The sequence below is a fragment of the Pseudophryne corroboree genome, chromosome 3, assembly GCF_028390025.1.
Source record: "Pseudophryne corroboree isolate aPseCor3 chromosome 3, aPseCor3.hap2, whole genome shotgun sequence".
NCBI classification, from domain to species: domain Eukaryota; kingdom Metazoa; phylum Chordata; class Amphibia; order Anura; family Myobatrachidae; genus Pseudophryne; species Pseudophryne corroboree.
In genome coordinates, this window is record NC_086446.1 from 297,178,560 (window position 1) to 297,204,946 (window position 26,387).

The 26,387-nt window shown below is 47.1% G+C and overlaps 2 long non-coding RNA genes across 7 annotated transcripts in view; one reads left to right on the plus strand and one right to left on the minus strand.

Annotated features, from left to right (window-relative positions):
* LOC135055362 (uncharacterized) overlaps positions 1 to 26,387 on the plus strand; it is a 302,272-nt gene that overhangs the window by 59,233 nt on the left and 216,652 nt on the right. The window lies entirely within an intron of this gene.
* LOC135055363 (uncharacterized) overlaps positions 1 to 26,387 on the minus strand; it is a 52,624-nt gene that overhangs the window by 14,381 nt on the left and 11,856 nt on the right. Inside the window, exon 2 of the long non-coding RNA XR_010243732.1 lies at positions 16,701 to 16,772. This is a non-coding gene — a long non-coding RNA (uncharacterized LOC135055363). The remainder of the gene's footprint in view (positions 1 to 16,700; positions 16,773 to 26,387) is intronic.

The window sequence follows — 26,387 nt, forward strand, 5'->3', positions numbered from 1 at the left end:
AAAATAAGCAGGTCTGTTTAATTTTAGCACTTTTTCACGATTTGTATTTTTTCACGGCAGTGTTTGGCTATTGGCGGGAGTGCTTGTGAATTGCACTTTTTAGTAAATGACCGAGTTCTACCAAATTCCAGGCGTATTTGACCGATGGTGTATTCATTCGTATTTTTTTCCTAGGACTTCCAAAAAAATACGAATGCCCTCATCACTGCCGTGATTTGAGTTTAGTAAATTCCCGAGATGACACTTTAAAGAAAAAACACCACCTCGGTCAAAATCGGGACCTTAGTAAATATACCCCAATGTGGACTACAATGTTTCTTGGGAAACTACTCTCTCCTAGCAGTTCGCCTGCAGGATAGGCTGTTTATGAAATTTTGTGGTTTCAGATTCCATGCAGTGTAGTTGTTTGGGGTAGGTGGGTTAATTAAGCTCCCTGCTGATTGCAGACACTGCAGAGAGAGGACCTTATTCAGCCTCGGGTGCAAAATTGCAAATCGGGTGATTATCGGTAGACTGCATGCACTGCGAATGCATTGCACTTGTGCAAAGGCTAAATTGCGATAGCAATTTAGTAAAATGTAATCGCAATTTGATTGACAGGAAGTGACCGTTCGTGGGTATTAACATGGCGTTTGTGGGGAGTGGTTGGAAAAACACAGGCGGATCATGGACATTTTCAGGGTGTGTATCTGACGTCAGTTGCACTGGATTGCGACTAAAAACATGTCACCAGTGTGACTGCATTCTCATTATTCTGAGTAGCCCTGGGTCACCCACAACTGTCGATGTACTCAATTTCTACGTATGCATTGCAATTATACAAATGCATACTTAATTTTGGGATTGCATCGGTGGGCGTCTTAAACCTTTCTAGGCGGCTCTTCACATGCAATTTTTAGCAGACGCAGGATTGAGAAAATCACAATTTCTGTCTCAATAGTGATCCAAGCTGAATTAGGCCCAGAGTCAGCAGTGAGTTACCTGTGGCATCTGCTACCATTGATATCACATAGTCAGACCCATGTGCATCCAGGGTTGGGCTAGCCCACAGGGGTACAGGGGAAACCTACGGTGGGCCCTACTGCCTGTGGGCCCTTCTCTTCATCTAGGGATCAGGTTCCAGACTGTGCACTTGAATTATACATTATAAATATGTTAGCTAAAACTGCACAGGACTATGGCGTATTTTCAACACTGCCTTTCTGGTACAGTATCATGCATGCACTAGCAGTATTTAATGTACGTATATATTTATCAAGGGGCCCAGCCGATGCATTCTCTACTGGTTAGGCAAACCAATATGGTAACTGGACACACCCCCTCTGGAGATCAGCCACACCCCTAAACATGGGCCCCATACAACAGCATTCCCCCGGTGGGCCTCTCATGCCCCAGTCCGACACTGTGTGCATCATTAATTTTGCTGCAGCTTACAGAATGAGATTTCATTTATTGAGATGGGACCATGTATTGGTATACAGAGGGCCTGATTTATACCACCTCCTCCCTGCATTTGCGATGCGATCGCATCTCAGATGAACATCGCAACCATCAGTCGCGATGTTCATCTGCGATGGCAGGCTTACTTAGCCTTGCCATCGCAGTGCGGCTTGTGGGGCCAAGGAAACTGCATCTTGCGATGCAGTCATTGGCCTCACCACTCCCAAAAAATGGGGGTGGCCCTACAGACGTATTGCACACAATCGAGGCACAGAAGAAATATTATAAAGTGTAGGCTGCAAAACTGCTCCAATAAAAACAATCACTTATAGTGAAAAGAATTCCAGAAGGTGGTAATAACATTATATAGTTCATCAACGAGTGGGGTGCTTTGTCCACTGCTGAAGATGGACCACATTCAATCTATAGAGCAATAGTACCTGGCACTCAAATGAATCCACATAATGAAAAGTTCTGGTGCCCTCACAATAGTCCAAAGAACCAGAGTATATCAATCGTGGCATAGCTTCAACACAGTGCAGGAGCACTGGGCACAACCCCAAAAATGATAATACAAGGGGACATGCAGCTAGGCCATGCCCTCCCATCAACAGATGTCATGCCCCTTTTTGGTGGCATGTGGCCTTGATGTGTGAGTGATGGTTTGTAGTACTCAAATTTTGGGAGGCATGCTCATGCTCTCCTTTGTGTCTGATCACCAGTGTCTCTCTATTTTACGTATCCCCCTACAACTTTCAATGCTTGCTACCCTTTCAGCCCCTTCTTCTCTCTCAACCCCTGCATTTCTCACTGCCTTGTTCCCTCTCTCATCCCCTGTACCTCTCACTGCCTGCTTCCCTCCCTCACTCCCTGCCTGCTTCCTTCTCTCGTCCCCTGCACCTATCACTATCATCTTCCTCTCTAACCCCTAGCCCCTCTCCCCAATTCCCTTTCTCATCCACTGCAGCTCCTTTTCAAAGCGGAGATACAGACATCTAGAACCGGGTCCCAGCAATAGGGCAAATGCAGTGCCAATTTGAACTTGGTGCCATCCACAAGCCAATTGCCTACACACATACACCTGGTGCTCTCACACCTACACCCAGTGCTCCCTGTTCCTCTTACACACATACACCTATGCTCCCTGCCCTACAAACATACGCCTGGTGCTCACTGCTCCTCCTACACACATACACCCGCACTCCCGTCCTTACAAACATACACCTAGCACAATGGCAGATTTAAGGGTCAGGCCGCCCCTAGGCACAACATTATCGCCCCCCCCCCCCCCCCCCCCCAATTCTAAATATACATATGTACTCACAATTTGCAGGAATAGAGGAGAGATAGAGGTGGACCTGGAGAGTGTGAGAGGTCTATTTAAATCTTTTGAAGTGCTGAGACAGCCATTGTGGTGAAGGGCTATCCCAGAGAGGATATTCTTTATATCTTTCACATCTGCGAAAGATGTCTGGATGCACTGTGCTTGTGTGCCATTCAGCGTCGGCGATGTCAGATGCTGATTGGTGGGCCAGCCAGGGTGCAGCAGAGAAAAGCATTAAAAACACGTCTTTTATGTTTTTCTCCAATTCTACAGGTAAGAAGACACATAACGCCATCTAGAGATAGCGTTGTGTTTGTCAAAACTGTTTCTGCACAGTTCACATTAAAACTTACTGTATGAAGTCTGCAGGATAAGAACGCAGAGATGAAAAGGCAGAGATACTGTAGCTCTGATTTCTCTGCACTTTTCAAGTAATAAAGTACAAAGAAAATAATAAGATTTTACTCACCGGTAAATCTATTTCTCGTAGTCCGTAGTGGATGCTGGGAACTCCGTAAGGACCATGGGGAATAGATGGGCTCCGCAGGAGACTGGGCACTCTAAAAGAATATTAGGTACTATCTGGTGTGCACTGGCTCCTCCCACTATGACCCTCCTCCAGACCTCAGTTAGGATATTGTGCCCGGAAGAGCTGACACAATAAGGAGGGATTTTGAATCCCGGGTAAGACTCATACCAGCCACACCAATCACACCGTATAACTCGTGATACTACACCCAGTTAACAGTATGAAATATAACTGAGCCTCTCAACAGATGGCTCAACAATAACCCTTAGTTAGGCAATAACTACATACAAGTATTGCAGACAATCCGCACTTGGGATGGGCGCCCAACATCCACTACGGACTACGAGAAATAGATTTACCGGTGAGTAAAATCTTATTTTCTCTGACGTCCTAGTGGATGCTGGGAACTCCGTAAGGACCATGGGGATTATACCAAAGCTCCCAAACGGGCGGGAGAGTGCGGATGACTCTGCAGCATCGAATGAGAGAACTCAAGGTCCTCCTCAGCCAGGGTATCAATTTTGTAGAATTTAGCAAACGTGTTTGTCCCTGACCAAGTTGCAGCTCGGCAAAATTGTAAAGCCGAGACCCCTCGGGCAGCCGCCCAAGATGAGCCCACTTTCCTCGTGGAATGGGCTTTTACTGATTTAGGATGCGGCAATCCAGCCGCAGAATGCTCCAGCTGAATTGTGCTACAAATTCAGCGAGCAATAGTCTGCTTAGAAGCAGGAGCACCTATTTTGTTGGGTGCCTACAGGATAAAAAGAGAGTCAGTTTTCCTGACTCCAGCCGTCCTGGAAATATTAATTTTTAAGGCCCTGACTACGTCCAGTAACTTGGAATCTTCCAAGTCCCTAGTAGCCGCAGGCACTACAATAGGTTGGTTCAAGTGAAAAGCTGATACCACCTTAGGGAGAAACTGGGGACGAGTCCTCAATTCTGCCCTATCCATATGGAAAATCAGATAAGGGCTTTTACATGACAAAGCCGCCAATTCTGACACACGCCTGGCCGAAGCCAAGGCCAATAACATGACCACTTTCCACGTGAGATATTTCAAATCCACAGTTTTAAGTGGCTCAAACCAATGTGATTTTAAGAAACTCAACACCACGTTGAGATCCCAAGGTGCCACAGGAGGCACAAAAGGGGGCTGAATATGTAGCACTCCCTTTACAAATGTCTGAACTCCAGGCAGTGAAGCCAGTTCTTTCTGGAAGAAAATCGACAGAGCCGAAATCTGGACCTTAATGGAACCCAATTTTAGGCCCATAGTCACCCCTGACTGTAGGAAGTGCAGAAAACGACCCAGCTGAAATTCCTCTGTTGGGGCCTTCCTGGCCTCACACCACGCAACATATTTTCGCCAAATACGGTGATAATGGTTTGCGGTTACTTCTTTCCTGGCTTTTATCAGCGTAGGAATGACTTCTTCCGGAATGCCCTTTTCCTTTAGGATCCGGAATTCAACCGCCATGCCGTCAAACACAGCCACGGTAAGTCTTGGAACAGACGGGGCCCCTGCTGTAGCAGATCCTGTCTGAGCGGTAGAGGCCATGGGTCCTCTGATATCATTTCTTTAAGTTCTGGGTACCAAGCTCTTCTTGGCCCATCCGGAACCACGAGTATCGTTCTTACTCCTCGTTTTCTTATTATTCTCAGTACCTTTGGTATGAGAGGCAGAGGAGGGAATACATAAACTGACTGGTACACCCACGGTGTCACTAGAGCGTCCACAGCTATTGCCTGAGGGTCCCTTGACCTGGCGCAATATCTAGTTTTTTGTTTAGGCGGGACGCCATCATGTCCACCTGTGGCCTTTCCCAACGGTTTACCAACAGTTGGAAGACTTCTGGATGAAGTCCCCACTCTCCCGGGTGTAGGTCGTGTCTGCTGAGGAAGTCTGCTTCCCAGTTGTCCACTCCCGGAATGAACACTGCTGACAGTGCTAAGACGTGATTTTCCGCCCATCGGAGAATCCTTGTGGCTTCTGCCATCGCCATCTTGCTTCTTGTGCCGCCCTGTCGGTTTACATGGGCGACTGCCGTGATGTTGTCTGATTGGATCAGTACCGGCTGTGTCACAACTGAGGGCCTGAGCTGACGGAAGGCAGCCTCAGTTGTAGGGGCTGAGATGTACCGGAACCTAAGAGGTTGTATCAGACCCCTGGACATGTAAGTAACATGAAGAGAAACCGCCCGAAGGCGTGACCACGACAACTTGAGTAAAAGTCAATGATATTTATTTATGACAAACTCCATGCATCACAGTAGCAGTAAAAAGAAACATAAAAATCAGCAGAGAAATAATAATACAGTTCCTGGGTACTACAGGGTGGCAGGGGCCACAGAGCTCTGGTGGTATGAGACAGTTCTTATTATCTGCAAGTTGGAAAGTCCTTACCAGGCTCAACTGTAGCAATGAGGAAAGCCCAGGGTCGTACCAGCTGGTGTTCCAGGGAAAGCTGGACTGCTGTAGATAAAATGCTGCTGTGGGTACTGGTTAGAACCAGACAGATGTTGGCACGGAGTGGATACTGGCTGGAACCAGTTAAATAATAGATAAAGCTTGAGAGCGATGCAATATAGATGAAATGTAGAATTTGAGAGCGGAGAAATAATAATATCGGTGGAGAGTGGTAAACTGCAGAAAGGACACCGGCCCTTTAAGAGAAGCTGTACACTGCTGGAAGCTGAGCTGGAAGCAGGTGATGTTGTAGCTGGAAACAGGTGAGTCCAGAATGGATCGGAGAGTCAGGCTACACCGAAGATGGAATGCTGGTGCGGGTCTCTATAGCAGAAGTCTGGAGACAGGAGCTGGAACCTGGAAGACATTCACAGGAGAGAGATAAACTGGAACTAGGTTTGACAACCAAAGCACTGACGCCTTCCTTGCTCAGGCACAACCTATTTATACCTGCAGCAAGGAAGGCATTGGCTAGGCAATTATGCAAATTAATAGCACAGACAGCAGATTGGTGAATATGATCAGATGACAGAATCCAAGATGGCTGCGCCCATGCAGACACTTGGAGGGAAGTTTGGTTTGTAATCCATGTGGTCTGGAAAACAGTAATGGCGGCGCCGGCCACCGGAGACAGGAGACGCCAGGCTGACAGGTGCACATCCAACCACGCGGACACAGCGGAGGCCGCGGCTGACGTAATCGCCACTCTGAATGCAGAAGCTCAGGAACGGCGGCGGAGGCCGCGGGAGACGCCATGCCAGATGTATAAGGCGTTACTGTGACAGCGTCCAGAGAGACAGGAGAGGATGCGGGAATATGCACATCAGGATAACAGATGGGATCCGGTCCTGGAGCGCTGAGCCAGCCTTAGGAGGCATCTGATGGGTAAGAAATGGCGTCCAGATACCCGGATCGTGACAGCACCCCCCCCTTTAGGAGTGGCCCCAGGACACTTCTTTGGCTTTTGAGGAAACTTGGAATGGAATCTCCGGACCAAGGCAGGAGCATGGACATCAGAAGCATTGGTCCATGAACGTTCCTCAGGGCCATAACCCTTCCAGTCAATAAGATACTGAAGTTGACCGTAATGGTGACGTGAGTCCAGGATCTTGGCCACTTCATACTCAACGCCTCGTTGAGTTTGGACTTTCGGAGTTGGAGGAAGTGAGGAATGAAACCGATTCAAGATTAACGGTTTCAACAGGGAAACATGGAATGTCCTGGGTATTTTTAAGAAAGGAGGTAACTGGAGTCTGTAAGCAACAGGATTGATGACTTGATCAATTTTGAAAGGACCGATGAAGCGAGGTGCAAACTTCATACTGGGAACTCTCAACCTCAAATTCTTCGTGGATAACCATACCCGATCACCCACCTTGAGAGCAGGAACTGCTCGACGCTTCTTATCCGCAAACTTCTTGTACCTGAACGATGCCTTGAGCAGAGCTGATCGTATGCTCTTCCAGATATTGGCAAACTGATGCAAGGTGATATCCACTGCGGGAACAGAAGTTGCTGGAAGCGGTTGGAACTCAGGGACTTTAGGGTGGAATCCAAAGTTGGTGAAGAATGGTGTTGAAGAAGATGAAGAATGATACTGGTTGTTATGACAGAACTCGGCCCAGGGAAGTAATTGAACCCAGTCATCTTGAGAGGAGGACACATAGATGCGGAGGAAGGACTCCAAGTCCTGATTCACCCTCTCAGTTTGACCATTGGTCTGAGGATGGTAAGCCGTGGAAAACTTTAGCTTGACTTGGAGGACTTGACATAAACTTCGCCAGAATTTGGCTGTGAATTGAACTCCTCGATCTGAGATAATTTCTTCTGGAAGACCGTGGAGTCGGAAGATCTCTTGTATGAATACTTGAGCCAACTTGGAAGCTGACGGAAGACCGGTGAGAGGAATGAAGTGTGCCATCTTGGTGAACCGGTCAACTACCACCCAGATGGTATTGAACTTGTTGCACATGGGCAAATCAGTAATAAAATCCATCGACAAATGGGTCCATGGTCGACGGGGAACAGATAGTGGAACCAGTTGCCCCGCAGGCGACTGGCGGGATACTTTATGTTGAGCACACTTTGGGCAAGATGCAATAAACTCCAAAACGTCCTTTTTCAGAGTTGGCCACCAATAGGACCTAGAGATAAACTCCAGGGTTTTTTGGATACCTGTATGTCCGGCAAAGCGGGAAGCATGGGCCCAATACATGAGCTTCTTCCTTAGTGTCGGCTTCACAAAACTTTTCCCTGATGGGGGCGTAGAGTCCATCCCTACCGTGGAGAATGCCAACGGATTTATAATAGGATGCTTGTCTGAAGACTGACTCATTTTCTTGCTCCCATGAGCGGGAAAGGGCATCGGCCTTGCGATTCTGAGAGCCCGGACAGAACTGGAGTTTAAAGTCGAACCTGGAAAAGAAAAGTGCCCATCTGGCCTGACGAGGGTTGAGACATTGTGCGCCTTTCAGATATAGAAGGTTCTTGTGGTCTGTAAGTATGGTGATTGAATGAGAGGCTCCCTCCAACAGATATCTCCACTCCTCTAGAGCGAGCTTGATGGCTAGCAACTCCTGGTCGCCAATGGCATAGTTGCGTTCCGCTGGGGAGAACTTCCGTGAGAAGAAACTGCAAGGATGTAAATGGCCATCTTTAGCCCTCTGAGATAACACCGCTCCTACTCCAACGGAGGAGGCATCCACCTCTAAGATGAAAGGAGAGTCGATGTCAGGCTGTTTCAGGACAGGCGCAGAGATGAACCTCTGTTTTAAAAGATGAAAAGCTTGCATGGCTTCTTCAGACCACTTGGACGGGTTAGCACCCTTCTTGGTGAAAGCAGTAATAGGCGCCACAATGGTGGAAAAGTCTCGTATAAACTTTCGGTAATAATTGGCGAACCCTAAGAACCTCTGGACCCCTTTGAGGGTTAAGGGTACCGGCCAATTCTGGATTGCTTGTAGTTTCTCAGGATCCATCTCTAGTCCGGAACCGGACACAATGTACCCTAGAAACGGAATGGACTTGACTTCAAAGACGCATTTCTCTAATTTGCAATAGAGATGATTGACACGGAGACGGGACAGAACCTCCTTTACCCAAAAACGATGTTCCTCTAAATTGTTGGCAAAAATGAGGATATCATCTAGATAGACCACGACATGACGGTATAGAATGTCTCTGAAGATCTCATTGACGAAATGCTGGAAGACAGCTGGAGCATTGCTCAATCCGAAGGGCATGACGAGGTACTCATAATGTCCGTCACGGGTGTTAAATGCGGTCTTCCACTCGTCACCCTCACGGATCCGGATGAGATTGTATGCACCTCTCAAGTCCAGCTTTGTAAAGATGGTAGCTCCGCTAACTCTGTCAAAGAGCTCAGTAATCAGGGGTAAAGGATAGCGGTTCTTGATGGTAATGTCGTTCAAACCTCTGTAGTCGATGCACGGCCGCAGACCACCATCTTTCTTTTTTACAAAAAAGAAGCCTGCGCCGGCTGGAGAAGAAGAAGGTCGAATGAACCCCTTTGCTAGGTTCTCTTTAATGTATTCCTCCATAGAATGCGTCTCGGGCAGAGACAACGGATAAGTTCGGCCTCGAGGTGGAACCTTCCCTGGAACGAGATCAATCGGGCAGTCCCATTCTCTATGAGGAGGAAGGATATCAGCAGAAGCCTTACTGAACACATCCGTGAAATCTTGATATGGAGGAGGTGGAACATCAGACGACCTGGGGGAGGAAGAACAGACAGGCAACACTTTAAACAAACATGTCTCAGCACAGGAGGGACCCCATGCCAGGATTTGCGTAGTCGTCCAATCAATTGTAGGATTGTGAAGACAGAGCCATGGAAGGCCCAGGACCACAGGATGTGTGGCTCTTGGAATCACTAAAAGTGAAATAAGTTCGGAATGAAGAACTCCCACTCTCAGACGAACTGGTAGAGTCCTTAGAGCAATAACTGTATCAAAAATTTTACTGCCATCCACGGCAGTTAAGGAAAAGGAGGAAGGAAGTCTCTCGGTGGGTAGGGACCACCGTTTAACATAGGCTTCGGTAATAAAGTTCCCAGCTGCTCCGGAATCAAGGAGGGCAATGACGTTCTGATAACGTTGAGCAACTTGAAGCGAGACTGGGAGATTACAATCTTGAGGGGATGGAGAGGAGATCATTACTCCTAGCCGGCCCTCTCCTTGGCGAGCTAGGGTCTGGAGTCCCGGACGTTTGGGACAAGCATTAATGGTGTGAGACGGAGCTGCACAATAAAGACAGAGAGACTCGGAGAGACGTCTTCGGCGCTCAGCAGGAGTTAAACGGGAACGGCCAATTTGCATGAGCTCATCTTTAGTTGGTGACAGTTGGCGAGGAGGAGGAGCAGAAGATTTTGGAGCCGATGATCTTCCACGCTCAGTTGCTCTCTCTCTGAAACGTAAGTCAACTTTTGTACAAAGTGAGATTAGCTCATCTAACTTGGAGGGTAAGTCTCTGGTAGCTAACTCGTCTTTAATACACTCAGATAAACCATGCCAGAATGCAGCATACAGGGCCTCGTCGTTCCATGCCAGTTCGGATGCCAGGATCTGGAACTGTATAAGATATTGTCCTACAGTACGTGATCCCTGGCGTAAACGGAGAATCTCAGACGAAGCTGAAGTTACCCGGCCTGGCTCGTCGAAGATGCGCCTGAATGTTGACACGAATGCAGTGTAAGAAGATAGCAGGGTGTCGGACCTCTCCCATAACGGTGATGCCCAATCAAGGGCTGAGCCACTGAGAAGAGAGATGATGTAGGCAATTTTTGAACGGTCACTGGGAAAATTGCCAGGTTGTAGCTCAAACTGAATCTCACACTGGTTGAGAAATCCCCTGCAGAATCTTGGAGAACCGTCAAATTTTGCTGGCGTTGGAAGATGAAGACGTGGAGCAGAAACGGGTAAGGTGGATGGGGTTATACCTGGAGTTACTGTGGTTGACGCACCGGACGCGTCTGATCCACGGAGAGTTGTCTGAATCCCATCCAGCCGAGTAGAGAGATCCTGGAGACAGCGGATGATGTGGCCCTGTGCAGCCTCCTGATGTTCAAGTCGGGCTGCCAGTTCTTGCATCGGCCTGGCCGCTTGATCCTGGTCTCCGGCTGGATTCATTTGGTCAGTGCTTACTGTCACAACTGAGGGCCTGAGCTGACGGAAGGCAGCCTCAGTTGTAGGGGCTGAGATGTACCGGAACCTGGGAGGTTGTATCAGACCCCTGGACATGTAAGTAACATGAAGAGAAACCGCCCGAAGGCGTGACCACGACAACTTGAGTAAAAGTCAATGATATTTATTTATGACAAACTCCATGCATCACAGTAGCAGTAAAAAGAAACATAAAAATCAGCAGAGAAATAATAATACAGTTCCTGGGTACTACAGGGTGGCAGGGGCCACAGAGCTCTGGTGGTATGAGACAGTTCTTATTATCTGCAAGTTGGAAAGTCCTTACCAGGCTCAACTGTAGCAATGAGGAAAGCCCAGGGTCATACCAGCTGGTGTTCCAGGGAAAGCTGGACTGCTGTAGATAAAATGCTGCTGTGGGTACTGGTTAGAACCAGACAGATGTTGGCACGGAGTGGATACTGGCTGGAACCAGTTAAATAATAGATAAAGCTTGAGAGCGATGCAATATAGATGAAATGTAGAATTTGAGAGCGGAGAAATAATAATATCGGTGGAGAGTGGTAAACTGCAGAAAGGACACCGGCCCTTTAAGAGAAGCTGTACACTGCTGGAAGCTGAGCTGGAAGCAGGTGATGTTGTAGCTGGAAACAGGTGAGTCCAGAATGGATCGGAGAGTCAGGCTACACCGCAGATGGAATGCTGGTGCGGGTCTCTATAGCAGAAGTCTGGAGACAGGAGCTGGAACCTGGAAGACATTCACAGGAGAGAGACAAACTGGAACTAGGTTTGACAACCAAAGCACTGACGCCTTCCTTGCTCAGGCAGAACCTATTTATACCTGCAGCAAGGAAGGCATTGGCTAGGCAATTATGCAAATTAATAACACAGACAGCAGATTGGTGAATATGATCAGATGACAGAATCCAAGATGGCTGCGCCCATGCAGACACTTGGAGGGAAGTTTGGTTTATAATCCATGTGGTCTGGAAAACAGTAATGGCGGCGCCAGCCACCGGAGACAGGAGACGCCAGGCTGACAGGTGCACATCCAACCACGCGGACACAGCGGAGGCCGCGGCTGACGTAATCGCCACTCTGAATGCAGAAGCTCAGGAACGGCGGCGGAGGCCGCGGGAGACGCCATGCCAGATGTATAAGGCGTTACTGTGACAGCGTCCAGAGAGACAGGAGAGGATGCGGGAATATGCACATCAGGATAACAGATGGGATCCGGTCCTGGAGCGCTGAGCCAGCCTTAGGAGGCATCTGATGGGTAAGAAATGGCGTCCAGATACCCGATCGTGACAGGCTGGTTTTGAAGCAGAGGCCTTGCCAGACTTAGGGCATTGTAAATGGCCCTCAGTTCCAGAATATTTATGTGTAGGGATGACTCCTGACTTGACCAAAGTCCTTGGAAATTTCTTCCCTGTGTGACTGCCCCCCAGCCTCGAAGGCTGGCATCCGTGGTTACCAGGACCCAGTCCTGTATGCCGAATCTGCGGCCCTCTTGAAGATGAGCACTCTGCAGCCACCACAGTAGAGATACCCTGGTCCTTGGAGACAGGGTTATCAGCCGATGCATCTGAAGATGCGATCCCGACCACTTGTCCAAGAGGTCCCACTGAAAGGTTCTTGCATGGAACCTGCCGAATGGAATTTTGCTTCGTAACAAGCTACCATTTTTCCCAGGACTCGTGTGCAGTGATGCACCGATACCTGTTTTGGTTTCAGGAGGTCTCTGACTAGAGATGACAGCTCCTTGGCTTTCTCCTGCGGGAGAAACACTTTTTTCTGTTCTGTGTCCAGAACCATCCCCAGGAACAGTAGGCGTGTGGTAGGAACTAGCTGTGACTTTGGAATGTATAGAATCCATCCGTGCTGTTGTAGCACTTCCCGAGATAGTGCTACTCCGACCAACAACTGCTCCTTGGACCTCGCCTTTATAAGGAGATCGTCCAAGTACGGGATAATTAAAACTCCCTTTTTTCGAAGGAGTATCATCATTTCTGCCATCACCTTGGTAAAGACCCTCGGTGCCGTGGACAGTCCAAACGGCAGTGTTTGGAATTAGTAATGGCAATCCTGTACCACAAATCTGAGGTACTCCTGGTGAGGATGGTAAATGGGGACATGTAGGTAAGCATCCTTGATGTCCAGGGATACCATGTAATCCCCCTCCTCCAGGCTTGCAATAACCGCCCTGAGCGATTCCATCTTGAACTTGAATTTTTTTATGTATTTGTTCAAGGATTTCACATTTAAAATGGGTCTCACCGAACCGTCCGGTTTCGGTACCACATACAGTGTGGAATAGTAACCCCGTCCTTGTTGAAGTAGGGGCACCTTGACTATCACCTGCTGGGAATACAGCTTGTGAATTGCCTCTAGCACAGCCTCCCTGCCTGAGGGAGTTGTCGGCAAGGCAGATTTGAGGAAACGGCGGGGGGGAGACGCCTCGAATTCCAGCTTGTACCCCTGAGATACTACTTGAAGGATCCAGGGATCCACCTGTGAGCGAGCCCACTGATCGCTGAAATTTTTGAGGCGGCCCCCCACCGTACCTGGCTACGCCTGTGGAGCCCCCGCATCATGCGGTGGACTCAGAGGAAGCGGGGGAAGAATTTTGATTCTGGGAACTGGCTGACTGGTGCAGCTTTTTCCCTCTTCCCTCGTCTCTGTGCAGAAAGGAAGCGCCTTTGACCCGCTTGCTTTTCTGAAGCCGAAAGGACTGTACCTGATAATACAGTGCTTTCTTAGGCTGTGAGGAAACCTGAGGTAAAAAATTTTCTTCCCAGCTGTTGCTGTGGATACGAGGTCCCAGAGACCATCCCCAAACAATTCCTCACCTTTATAAGGCTCTATGTGCCTTTTAAAGTCAGCATCACCTGTCCAGTGTCGGGTCTCTAATACCCTCCTGACAGAATGGACATTGCATTAATTCTGGATGCCAGCCGGCAAAATATCCCTCTGTGCATCCCTCATATATAAGACGACGTCTTATGGTCGCAAAATAGTATCCCTGTTTGACAGGGTTACAGACCACGCTGCAGCAGCACTATCTGCAGGTCTCAGTCTAGTACCTGAGTGTGTAAATACAGACTTCAGGATAGCCTCCTGCTTTTTATCAGCAGGTACCTTCAAAGTGGCCGTATCCTAAGACGGCAGTGCCACCTTTTTTGACAAACGTGTGAGCGCCTTATCCACCCTAGGGGATATCTCCCAGCGTAACTTATCCTCTGGCAGGAAAGGGTACGCCATCAGTAAATTTTTTAGAAATTACCAGTTTCTTATCGGGGGAACCCACGCTTTTTCACACTTCATTCACTCATTTGATGGGGGAACAAAACACTGCCTGCTTTTTCTCCCCAAACATAAAACCCTTTTTTAGTGGTACTTGGGTTAATGTCAGAAATGTGTAACACATTTTTTATTGCCGGGATCATGTAACGGATGTTCCTAGTGGATTGTGTATATGTCTCAACCTCGTCGACACTGGAGTCAGACTCCGTGTCGACATCTGTGTCTGCCATCTGAGGGAGCGGGCGTTTTTGAGCCCCTGATGGCCTTTGAGACGCCTGGGCAGGCGCGGGCTGAGAAGCCGGCTGTCCCATAGCTGTTACGTCATCCAGCCTTTTATGTAAGGAGTTGACACTGTCGGTTTATACCTTCCACCTATCCATCCACTCTGGTGTCGGCCCCACAGGGGGCGACATCACATTTATCGGCATCTGCTCTGCCATCACATAAGCCTCCTCATCAAACGTGTCGACACAGCCGTACCGACACACCGCACACACACACAGGGAATGCTCTGACTGAGGACAGGACCCCACACAGCCCTTTGGGGAGACAGAGAGAGAGTATGCCAGCACACACCAGAGCGCTATATAATTTTGGGATTAACACTATATTGAGTGAATTTTTCCCAATAGCTGCTTGTATATACAATATTGCGCCTAAATTTTGTGCCCCTCCTCTCTTTTTAACCCTTTGAGCCTGAAAACTACAGGGGAGAGCCTGGGGAGCTGTCTTCCAGCTGCACTGTGAAGAGAAAATGGCGCCAGTGTGCTGAGGGAGAAGCCCCGCCCATTTTTCAACTGACTTTCTCCCGCTTTTTCTGGAATACTGGCAGGGGTAATTTTACATCTATATAGCCTCTAGGACTATATATGATGTAGATTTGCCAGCCAAGGTGTCATATATTGCCCTCAGGGCGCCCCCCCCAGCACCCTGCACCCTCAGTGACCGGAGTGTGAAGTGTGCATGAGGAGCAATGGCGCACAGCTGCAGTGCTCTGCGCTACCTTGGTGAAGACCGAAGTCTTCTGCCGCCGATTTTCCGGACCTCTTCTTGCTTCTGGCTCTGTAAGGAGGACGGCAGCGCGGCTCCGGGAACGAACACCAAGGCCAGTTCCATGCGGTCGATCCCTCTGGAGCTAATGGTGTCCAGTAGCCTAAGAAGCCCAAGCTAGCTGCAAGCAGGTAGGTTCGCTTCTTCTCCCCTTAGTCCCTTGATGCAGTGAGCCTGTTGCCAGCAGGTCTCACTGTAAAATAAAAAACCTAAAATAAACTTTCTTTCTAGGAGCTCAGGAGAGCCCCTAGTGTGCATCCAGCTTGGCCGGGCACAGAAATCTAACTGAGGTCTGGAGGAGGGTCATAGTGGGAGGAGCCAGTGCACACCAGATAGTACCTAATCTTTCTTTTAGAGTGCCCAGTCTCCTGCGGAGCCCATCTATTCCCCATGGTCCTTACGGAGTTCCCAGCATCCACTAGGACGTCAGAGAAAATTGTCTTTCTACAGCAAAAATGCTGGAGACATGTCTATTTGTTTATTAAATAGACCCTGATATTAAACAGACCCTGAGGAGAGAGGTGGCACACTGGGATAGAATCAAACTGTACACCAAAACAAAAACTGCTGGTGCGCCGGCTGTAACAAGTGGTGCCGGTGGATCCTGAATGTGTAGGCTTCACCAGGCACGCCAGGACTGATGACCAGTGAAGGAGGCAGGTGAGTGAATGGAGCAAGGGGAGGGAGGGTGTGGGTTTTGGGGAGGCAGTCCCGAGCCCCTCAATTTCTAATGGCATCCCTGACTCACTATCTGCCCTTTTCCCCATATGCCTGCATTGTGCCTCATCCCTCACTCTCTGCTAATGCATGGATACAAGTGGTACATAAGTTCAGGTGGAGGATGCAGTGGCAGAAGTCCCGGAGGCAAATGAGTAATTTGCCGCCGGGCTCCAGCCGTAAGGGGGGCACAGATGAGCAGACCCTGCAACACAGGCGCGAGTTGAGCTAGGAGGCAAGCAAACTATGCACCCGGGGCTGGCCATATCCTATATACACTAGTGATGAGCGGGTTCGGTTTCTCGGAAACCAAACCCCCCCGAACTTCACCCTTTTTACACGAGGAGTCATTGGGAACGCTCCGGGCAGAGGCAGCAGGTTACACTTGGATCGCGATCTACCGGTGAGAGCTCCGCGATCTACCAGTAGATCGCGATCGAAGTTTTGGCCGCCTCTGGTGTAAATCAACTCACCAGGCAGGTGTGGCGAAAGCAGTGACCAGGGCGGCGGACTGTCGAGGAGTTGCTGTGGTGGCATGTCTGAAACCTGCGATATGCGTCAACATGGTGGAGGCTCGTGTGCGGTCTGGAAGACACACCCAGACTGCGCTTCTGCAGTGGCAATACGTGTGTGGATGGTCCTTTAAAAAGTTTTTTTAATAATTATTGGGTCAAAACTGATGTGAAAACATACCCAATGCTAATGTACTTACCAGCATCAACAGCATCCTCTGCTTCACTAGGAGTGGACCCAGGGCCAGAAGGTCTTTGTGACTTTTTTGAGACTGAAAAAGAATAGGAAGCATTTTTTTTAAAATACGAAAATTAAAAAAAAAAACCTTCAACACATTACTCCTAAGCTGATGTTAGCCATATTGTAGAATTTAAGTTTCTCAAAACAACAAATAACAAAACAAAACAAAAAACTTTTAATACTTGCATAACATAATTTCGAATGTAAGCTCTCACGAGCAGGGTCCTCTTCCCTCATGTGCTTTTACATCTCTTTCTTAACTTACCTTCTTTACAATACTCTCTTTGATGGCACCAAATCCTTCAGTTTTTGCTACTCTGATACTTATTTCTGTGCTGTTTACTGACGCAGCTATGTTTATATACCCTGTACTTGTTCGATATTGTATTGAACTGTAAGACACTGTCTTCATGTTTGGCATATTTGTTTATTCTGTAATTGGTCATAGGGGATCCCATGTGGCGCCATATAAATAATGGATATTATTAATTAAACAAATGACCATAACCATGTATTACACAAATCAACACCTCTCTTTTATTTGACTTAAATACAATGCTGAAATAAACCCAGTATGCTAGGAAAACTATTTATGCACAATACCCACATAACATAATAAATATTGGTGTGTATGAATCTACTACAAAAGCCATGTCAAATATTTGAAACTCTCACAACAATATAATTGTTTAATTTATGATGGGGAAAAAAACACAAAACATACATTTCTGTGCTGACAGCATACACAATGGTAAATTAGAAGATTAAATCAGGCAACATTCTTACTGCCAAAAACATTTAAAAGTGCACACTAAAAAAACAGTACATACAATGTAAATATTACTGCATATTCTAAATTAATATATTAATAATCAAATCTTACCAGCCTCCTTGGGGCGATCTTAGTCCCGGACATAAGTCCCCCTCACTACCTCCGGAGAAACTAGGTTTGCAGGGGCTCCTCATATTCCAAATAAGTGGCAATAAAAGGCCGCCCTCCTCCTGTTTGACGTGCTGACTTGGCCTCCTTCACCATTTTGGCTTTCACACAACACTTAATGTCGTAGAAGCGCTTTCTGCAGGTCTCTTCTGTTCGCATCACCAGGCCCTCACTGTTCACAGCATCTAACACCTTCTTCCACATGAGTGCTTTTTTTGCGGGATGACACCTTAGCTGCATCAGGACCAAAAAGCTGGCAATGGTATTTTATACTCACCCGCACCAGGGCAACATTCTCTGCAAAAGGGAACTTTACATTGCACCCTGTTATGGTCCTGGTACGTGGCTGCGGAGCCACATCGCTATCACTAAAGGACTCAGGTGCTTTCTCTGCCACCTCTTCCACCTCACCCCCTCACTACCCTCCTCCACCTCACTAACCTCCTCCACCTCACCCCCCTCACTACCCTCCTCCACCTCACTAACCTCACTAACCTCCTCCACCTCACCCCCCTCACTACCCTCCTCCACCTTACTAACCTCCTCCTCCTCACCAACCTCACTAACCTCCTCCACCTCACTAACCTCCTCCACCTCACTAAACTCAGAATGTGACATGCTTAGGACAAACAACACTGAACACTAAAAATTAAACACAAACAAAAAACACTCATCCGTTATCTCTACACAGCGCGCGCACACACACACACACACACACACACACACACACACACACACACACATACACACACACACACACACACACACACACACACACACACACACACACACACTCACACAGGCAAGAGACTAAATGAAAAATACAGTGACAGAAAATATGACAGACTAATAACTAACAGTAAAGGAGAGGGGCCCCTCTCCTTTACTGTTTTATGCAATGGTGTATAAATAGATAAAAATGAAAGTTCATTAGACCTGCACTAACACCTGCTAATATTGATGTTATGCAAAGCAAAGAACAAGTGTCAGTAGCGGTCTCCATTGATTAGCCCTGAGAGTAGTAGGGGAATAACTGTGTTTTGTCAAGGTGTAATCTCTCTAATGGTTAATGTGAACATCCACAGTGTATGATGTTGTCCTGAATAACCGCATTGCACAGCCATTATAAGTCCAAGACTATATGAACATTGGGGCAAACATATGGGATACATCTAATCAGTGCATTGATTGCTATAATTATATTCTGTTTGGCAATTTTATATTGTTACAAGTATCAGATTGAGACTAGAATATATTCTAGTTATGGGATCAGGAGGATGGTATTTCTATCTAACACAATTCTTTATATTATTGTATACACACTGTATTTCACATGTGGTTGAATCCACTTGTTTGTAGGGGGAATAATGTTTGCAATTGCCATTGGTCAGCTAGCGACAGTGATGATATGGTGTGTTGTAACTTACAACACACCATATCATCACTGTCGCTAGCTGACCAATGGCAATTGCAAACATTATTCCCCCTACAAACAAGTGGATTCAACCACATGTGAAATACAGTGTGTATACAATAATATAAAGAATTGTGTTAGATAGAAATACCATCCTCCTGATCCCATAACTAGAATATATTCTAGTCTCAATCTGATACTTTCAATTGACACTTATTCTCTCATTGTTTGAACTATATAATTTTATACACATGATTCCTCTTATCAATTAACTGATGGAGCAATCTGGGTGGAAACTATATGGATATAGGCCCTCATTCCGAGTTGTTCGCTCGCTAGCAGATTTTAGCAGCATTGCACACGCTAGGCCGCCGCCCTCTGGGAGTGTATATTAGCTTAGCAGAATTGCGAACGAAAGATTAGCAGAATTGCGAGTAGAAAATTCTTAGCAGTTTCTGAGTAGCTCGAGACTTACTCCTACACTGCGATCAGCTCAGCCCGTTTTGTTCCTGGTTTGACGTCACAAACACGCCCTGCGTTCGGCCAGCCACTCCCCCGTTTCTCCAGACACTCCCGCATTTTATTCTGGCACACCTGCGTTTTTCCGCACACTCCCAGAAAACGGTCAGTTTCCACCCAGAAACACCCACTTCCTGTCAATCACACTCCAATCACTGCAACAGAAATTCTTCGTTCGGACGTGAGTAAATCTACTAAGTTTTGTGCTACAATACTTAATGCATGCGCACTGCGTACCATGCGCATGCGCATTTTTGCCTTAATCATTCCGTTGCGAAAATTGGCAACGAGCGAACCACTCGGAATGACCCCCATAGACCAGTGATAACAATATTGCAGGGGAGATATTCCTGCTTTGGAATCATTCCACAGTATGTCCAATATAATCAATTGATACTTATTAAGGGACAACTGCGGGAGAGATACTGTTGTATTGGAGTTACATTATAATATACCCAGCTAGTCTGAGAACATAATTGTAACTAATGCCGTTTCCAAGTCACAAGAACGAATGAACAGGTTGTTACATTCTCTCAAAGGTCACCAATGAGAACAGTAATGATTACAATTATGGTTACAATGTGACTATGTGCAACTTGCTTTCTCCACATTAAGATCTCACGTATTTAGGAGATTAGGAGACCTAACACAGTACAGAATTCTCAGTGGCTCTAATATAATTCTAAATAATCCACCTTGCAGGAGTTATCAGTGGGGGTACCGCTTTTTAATTCTATCTGAACTCACATATTTCGATCTTTTTCACCTATTTGTTTGTATGTGTCAAATATTTTAACCTCTATTTTTTGCTGTATGTTCCCCAGAAAAGGGGGCTCTTTTAGATGGAATAAGCAATAAAAGCTAAGTTTTATTATGCATATGAATTAATTCTAAATTTTGTTTGTGCGCCCAACTAAGCAACTGCTTCTTGGTTCACCTTGTTTTTGGTCCATGAACTTAAATAAGGTATAACAACGCCAGACTAGATGTCTCCAACTCTTCAGATGTTTATTACTTCTTGAAACATTGGAGACATTTAGTGTGGTGTTGTTATACATTACTTAAGTTCATAGAGTGGCGCTACTTTACTGTGTCCGGGAGGGGGGGTCTCTTGTGATCCTAAAATGTGCACCTGGGCTTTATAATCTTTGTGGAATGCCAGAGATTGGGGGTAATTCAGACCTGATAGTAGCAGCAAATTTGTTAGCAGTTGGCCAAAACCATTTGCACTGCAGGTGGGGCAGATATAACATGTGCAGAGAGAGTTAGATTTTGGGTGGGTTATTTTGTTTCTGTGCAGAGTAAATACTGGCTACTTTATTTTTACACTGCTATTTAGATTTCAGTTTGAATACAGTTTGAATACACTCCACCCAAATCTAACTCTCTCTGCACATATTATATCTGCCCCCCTGCAGTGCACATGGTTTTGACCAACTGCTAACAAATTTGCTGCTACGATCAAGTCTGAATTACCCCCATTAGCTTTATATATATATATATATATATATATATATATATAATGGGAAACAACAGTAGCTGGCACTCGTGGAGACTCAGACAATAACTTGACACAGCACAGCAGCTATAGCTGCTGTGCTGTGTCAAGTTATTGTCTGAGTCTCCACGAGTGCCGGCTACTGTTGTTTCCCATTATCTGCTATCTGCAAGCAGGGCACCGGAGCAGGCTGTTTTTCTTTACAGTACTGGAGTGCCGAATACTTCTCTTTGATCTATATATATATATATATATATATAAAATTTATTATTTATGAGACTGAGGGATGTAATTAGGAGTGTAATGCTGTCTGTAGTATATGGGGGTCACTAATGCTGTGTTTAGTATATGGTGGTCACTAGTGCTGTCTGTAGTATATGGTGGTCACTAGTGCTGCCTGTAGTATATGGCATCACTAATGCTGTCTGTAGTATATGGGAGTCACTAGTGCTGTCTGTAGTATATGGAGTCACTAGTGCTGTCTGTAGTATATATTGGTCACTAATGCTGTCTGTAGTATATATCGGTCACTAATGCTGGCTGTAGTATATGGTTCCCTCTCCTCTCCACATTTCTCAGAGTCCCTTGTACTTCCTATCTGAAGTGGTCCTTCACTTGACACCAAAACCAGGATCTGACGTCACAATCTTATAACCAGCGCGAAAAAATCAGGGAGGACAGGAATTGCTGCAGCTCTGGTGTGTGCCCAGGTAAGTAAAGAGCCTACAGAATCTAAGGCCAACCCATTTACACTTCTCCAGTGCCTTCTGACCCATTCCTTATGTACACAGCTAACACTCTATACAGGGTATCAGTATTATTTATGTACAATGCAAAATAGTTTTCAGTCAAATCAGGATTATACTGATTTGATTGAAATCTATTTTGAAGTGTACATGAATAATACTGACACCCTGTGTGCTGCTAGGACTTGCTCTCTTCCCTGCAAGGCAACGCCATTTTTTGGGCCAAGCCTTCAGCGCACAAAAAGACCATGGTTTGGGGTTGGAGTTTGGGGGCCCAAAGCAAGTTGTTGCACCTGGGCCCACCACTCGCTAGTTCCGCCACTGCACTGGAACTCTATGTCTGGTAGTATTCTTTAACGGGAACAACTGAAGGTTACCTGGATCAATGATACTGATCAATGACAGACATGCAAGCAGTTCAAGATACAATATTACTATTGATACTGGAAAAGTATGAGCAACTTTATGCAAATGAATTATGCAACTCTAACTGCATTCAGTATTAAGTAAAACCTATTTAGGCCAACTGGAACACTTGTTTCTATCAATTCAATACATACAAATACTGGTATTAAAAAGTAATTAAACATAAAATGCTTTCAGAAAATGCTTTAAAGTAACACAGGTCAACATAAATCTGTAAGATGGGGCACTTATTTGGGGAGTCACCCCTTTGTTTATAATGAATTACTCAGGTGACTGACACCATGCAGTTGCTGACCTCCAAGATTGTGTCACAGAATTATTTGTTCTGCAAATGTAAATAATTAAAAATCCTTTCTCTTACGTCCTAGAGGATGCTAGGGACTCCGTAAGGACCATGGGGTATAGACGGGCTCCGCAGGAGATAGGGCACCTAAAAAGAATTTTGACTATGGGTGTGCACTGGCTCCTCCCTCTATGCCCCTCCTCCAGACCTCAGTTAGATCTTGTGCCCAGAGGAGAATGGGTGCACTGCAGAGAGCTCTCTAGAGTTTTCTGTGGAAAAATAATTTTGTTAGGTTTTTTATTTTCAGGGAGTCCTGTTGGCAACAGGCTCCCTGCATCGTGGGACCGAGGAGAGAGAAGCAGAGCTGGCTTGTAAAGTTGGGCACTGTTTCTAAGCTACTGGACACCATTAGCTCCAGAGGGAGTCGGAACACAGGTCTCACCTGGGGTTCGTCCCAGAGCCGCGCCGCCGTCCTCCTCACAGATGCCGAAGATAGAAGCCGGGTGAGTATTGAGGAAAAGACTTCAGGCGGCAGAAGACATCAGATCTTCATGAGGTAAGCGCGCAGCGGTAAGCTGCGCGCCATTGCTCCCAGTCACACACACACAAGCAGGCACTGAAGGGTGCAGGGCGCAGGGGGGGGGCGCCCTGGGCAGCAATAAACCTCAATTTGGCCATAAATACGATGGATTAGGCTGTGGGACAGTAAATCCGCGGACCCCCGCCATTTTATTAGTATATGATGATGGGACCGAAGCCCGCCGTCGGGTGGACGGGGCTTGATCCTCAGCACTAACCAGCGCCATTTTCTCCACAGAGGCTGGATGAGAAAACGCTGGCTCCCTGTTCTCTCCCCTGCTGAGCTTCACAGGTTGGAAAAAGGAGGAGGGGGGCACTTTGGCGACGCAGTGAGTGGAGATTACAATTATAAACATATAACAGCGCTATCTGGTCATATATTCCAGTGTTTTTAAGCGCTGGGTGTGTGCTGGCATACTCTATCTCTCTGTCTCTCCTAAGGGCCTGGTTGGGGTTTTGTCCCCTTATAGGTAACTCCCTGTGTGTGTGAGGTGTCGGTACGTGTGTGTCGACATATCTGAGGCGGAAGGCTTCTCCAAGGAGGAGGTGGAGCAAATGAGTGGTGTGTCCCCGTCGGTTGTGCCGACTCCAGATTTGATGGACATGTGGCATACGTTGCATGCAAGTGTGACATCTTTACATAAAAGGCTTGATAAGGCTGGTTTAGGGGGGACATCAGGCGGTCAATCCTCAGATTGGACCGACTCACAGGGCCCGTCGGGGTCTCAAAAGCGTTCCTTAACACAAAACACTACTACCGACACGGATTCTGATTCCAGTGTCGACTATGACGAAGTAAAATTGCACCCTAGGGTGACTAAAACTATTCAGTGTATGATTGTGGCAATAAGGGATGTGTTGCACATTGTGGATGAACCCTCGGTCCCCAACACAAGGGTACACATGTTTAAGGAAAAGAAACAGATTATTAATTTTCCCACATCTCATGAATTAAATGAGTTCTTTGGAAAAGCTTGGGAGACTCCGGATAAAAGACCGCAGATCCCCAAAAGAATTTTTATGGCATACCCTTTCCCTAAGCAGGACAGGGAGATTTGGGAATTACCCCCCACTGTGGACAAGGCCCTGACGCGCTTGTCCAAGAAAGTGGCGCTACCGTCTCCTGACACAGCGGCCCTTAAGGACCCTGCAGATCGCAGGCAAGAAACTACCTTAAAGGGTATTTATTCTCATACGGGTGCTGTGTTAAGACCGATGATTGCGTCGGCATGGGTGTGTAGCGCAATTGCAGCTTGGACAGATGAGCTGACAGATCAATTTGATACTATGGATAAGGATACTATATTCCTAACTCTAGCACATATAAAAGACGCAGTCTTGTTTATGAGGGATGCTCAAAGGGACATTGGATTGCTAGCTTCTAGGGCCAATGCCATGTCTATCTCCGCGAGAAGATCCTTATGGACTCGCCAATGGACGGATGATGCGGATTCCAAAAAACATATGGAAGTACTACCCTATAAGGGTGATGTATTGTTTGGGGATGGGCTGACGGACCTGGTTTCCACAGCTACAGCAGGTAAATCAAATTTTTTACCATATATTCCCCAACAGCAAAAGAAAGCAACACCTTATCAGATGCAGTCCTTTCGGTCGCACAAGTCCAAAAGAGGTCGGGGATCCTCTTTCCTCGCCAGAGGTAAGGGCAGAGGCAAGAGAGCACCTGCTTCGGCAGGTGCCCAGGAACAAAAGTCCTCCCCGGCTGCTCCAAAACCCACAGCATGACGCTGGAGCTCCCCTGAGGGAGTCCGCACCGGTGGGGGCACGTCTTCGACTTTTCAGACAGGCCTGGGTCAGATCGGACCTGAATCCCTGGGTGTTGGAAATAGTTTCACAGGGTTACAAACTGGAATTCGAGGAGGTGCCCCCGCGCCGATTTTTCAAGTCGGCCCTACCAGCTTCCACATCGGAAAGGGATGTAGTGTTAGCTGCAATTCAAACGCTGTGTATACAGCAAGTGATAATCAAGGTTCCCCTGCACCAGCAGGGAAGAGGTTACTACTCAACCCTATTTGTGGTCCCGAAACCGGACGGTTCGGTCAGACCGATTTTGAATCTGAAATCCCTAAACCTGTACATAAAAAGATTCAAATTCAAAATGGAATCACTCAGAGCGATAATAGCCAACATGGAGGAGGGGGAGTTTATGGTGTCTCTGGATATAAAGGATGCATACCTTCATGTCCCCATATATGCCCCCCATCAGGAATACCTGAGATTCGCTGTACAGGATTGTCATTACCAATTTCAGACGTTGCCGTTTGGACTTTCCACGGCCCCGAGGATTTTCACCAAAATAATGGCGGAAATGATGGTGGTCCTGCGCAAGCATGGAGTCACAATTATCCCATACTTGGACGATCTCCTGATAATAGCGAGATCAAGAGAGAAATTACTGAGCAGTGTGGCGCTCTCTTTGAGAGTGCTCCAGCAACACGGTTGGATTCTAAATCTACCGAAGTCACCGAAAAGGGTGTCAGTTCACCAATGCACTCGAGTTCTGGGGGAAATGGTGGCGGCCTACGAAGCCATTCCCTTCGGAAGGTTCCATGCAAGGACTTTTCAATGGGACCTTCTGGACAAGTGGTCCGGGTCCCATCTGCATTTACATCGGAAAATAACTCTGTCCCCAGGAACCAGAGTGTCCCTCCTGTGGTGGTTGCAGAGCGCTCACCTGCTGGAGGGTCGCCGGTTCGGGATTCAGGACTGGATCCTGGTTACCACGGACGCGAGCCTCCGAGGATGGGGAGCGGTCACACAGGGAAAGACTTTTCAGGGTCTTTGGTCAGACCAGGAGTCCTGTCTACACATCAATGTGTTGGAACTCAGGGCCATTTACAACGGCCTTCGACAAGCGGAGAGTTTTCTTTGAAACCTTCCGGTTCTGATTCAATCAGACAATGTCACAGCAGTGGCTCATGTGAACCGCCAAGGCGGTACAAGAAGCAGAGTCGCAATGGCGGAAGCCACAAGGATCCTTCGCTGGGCGGAAAATCATGTAAGCGCTCTGTCGGCTGTCTTCATTCCGGGAGTGGACAACTGGGAAGCAGACTTCCTCAGCAGACACGATCTCCATCCAGGAGAGTGGGGACTTCATCAAGAAGTCTTTGCAGACGTAACACGTCTTTGGGGAACTCCTCAAATAGACATGATGGCGTCACGCCTCAACAAAAAACTTTGGAGGTATTGCGCCAGGTCTCGGGACCCTCAGGCAGTAGCA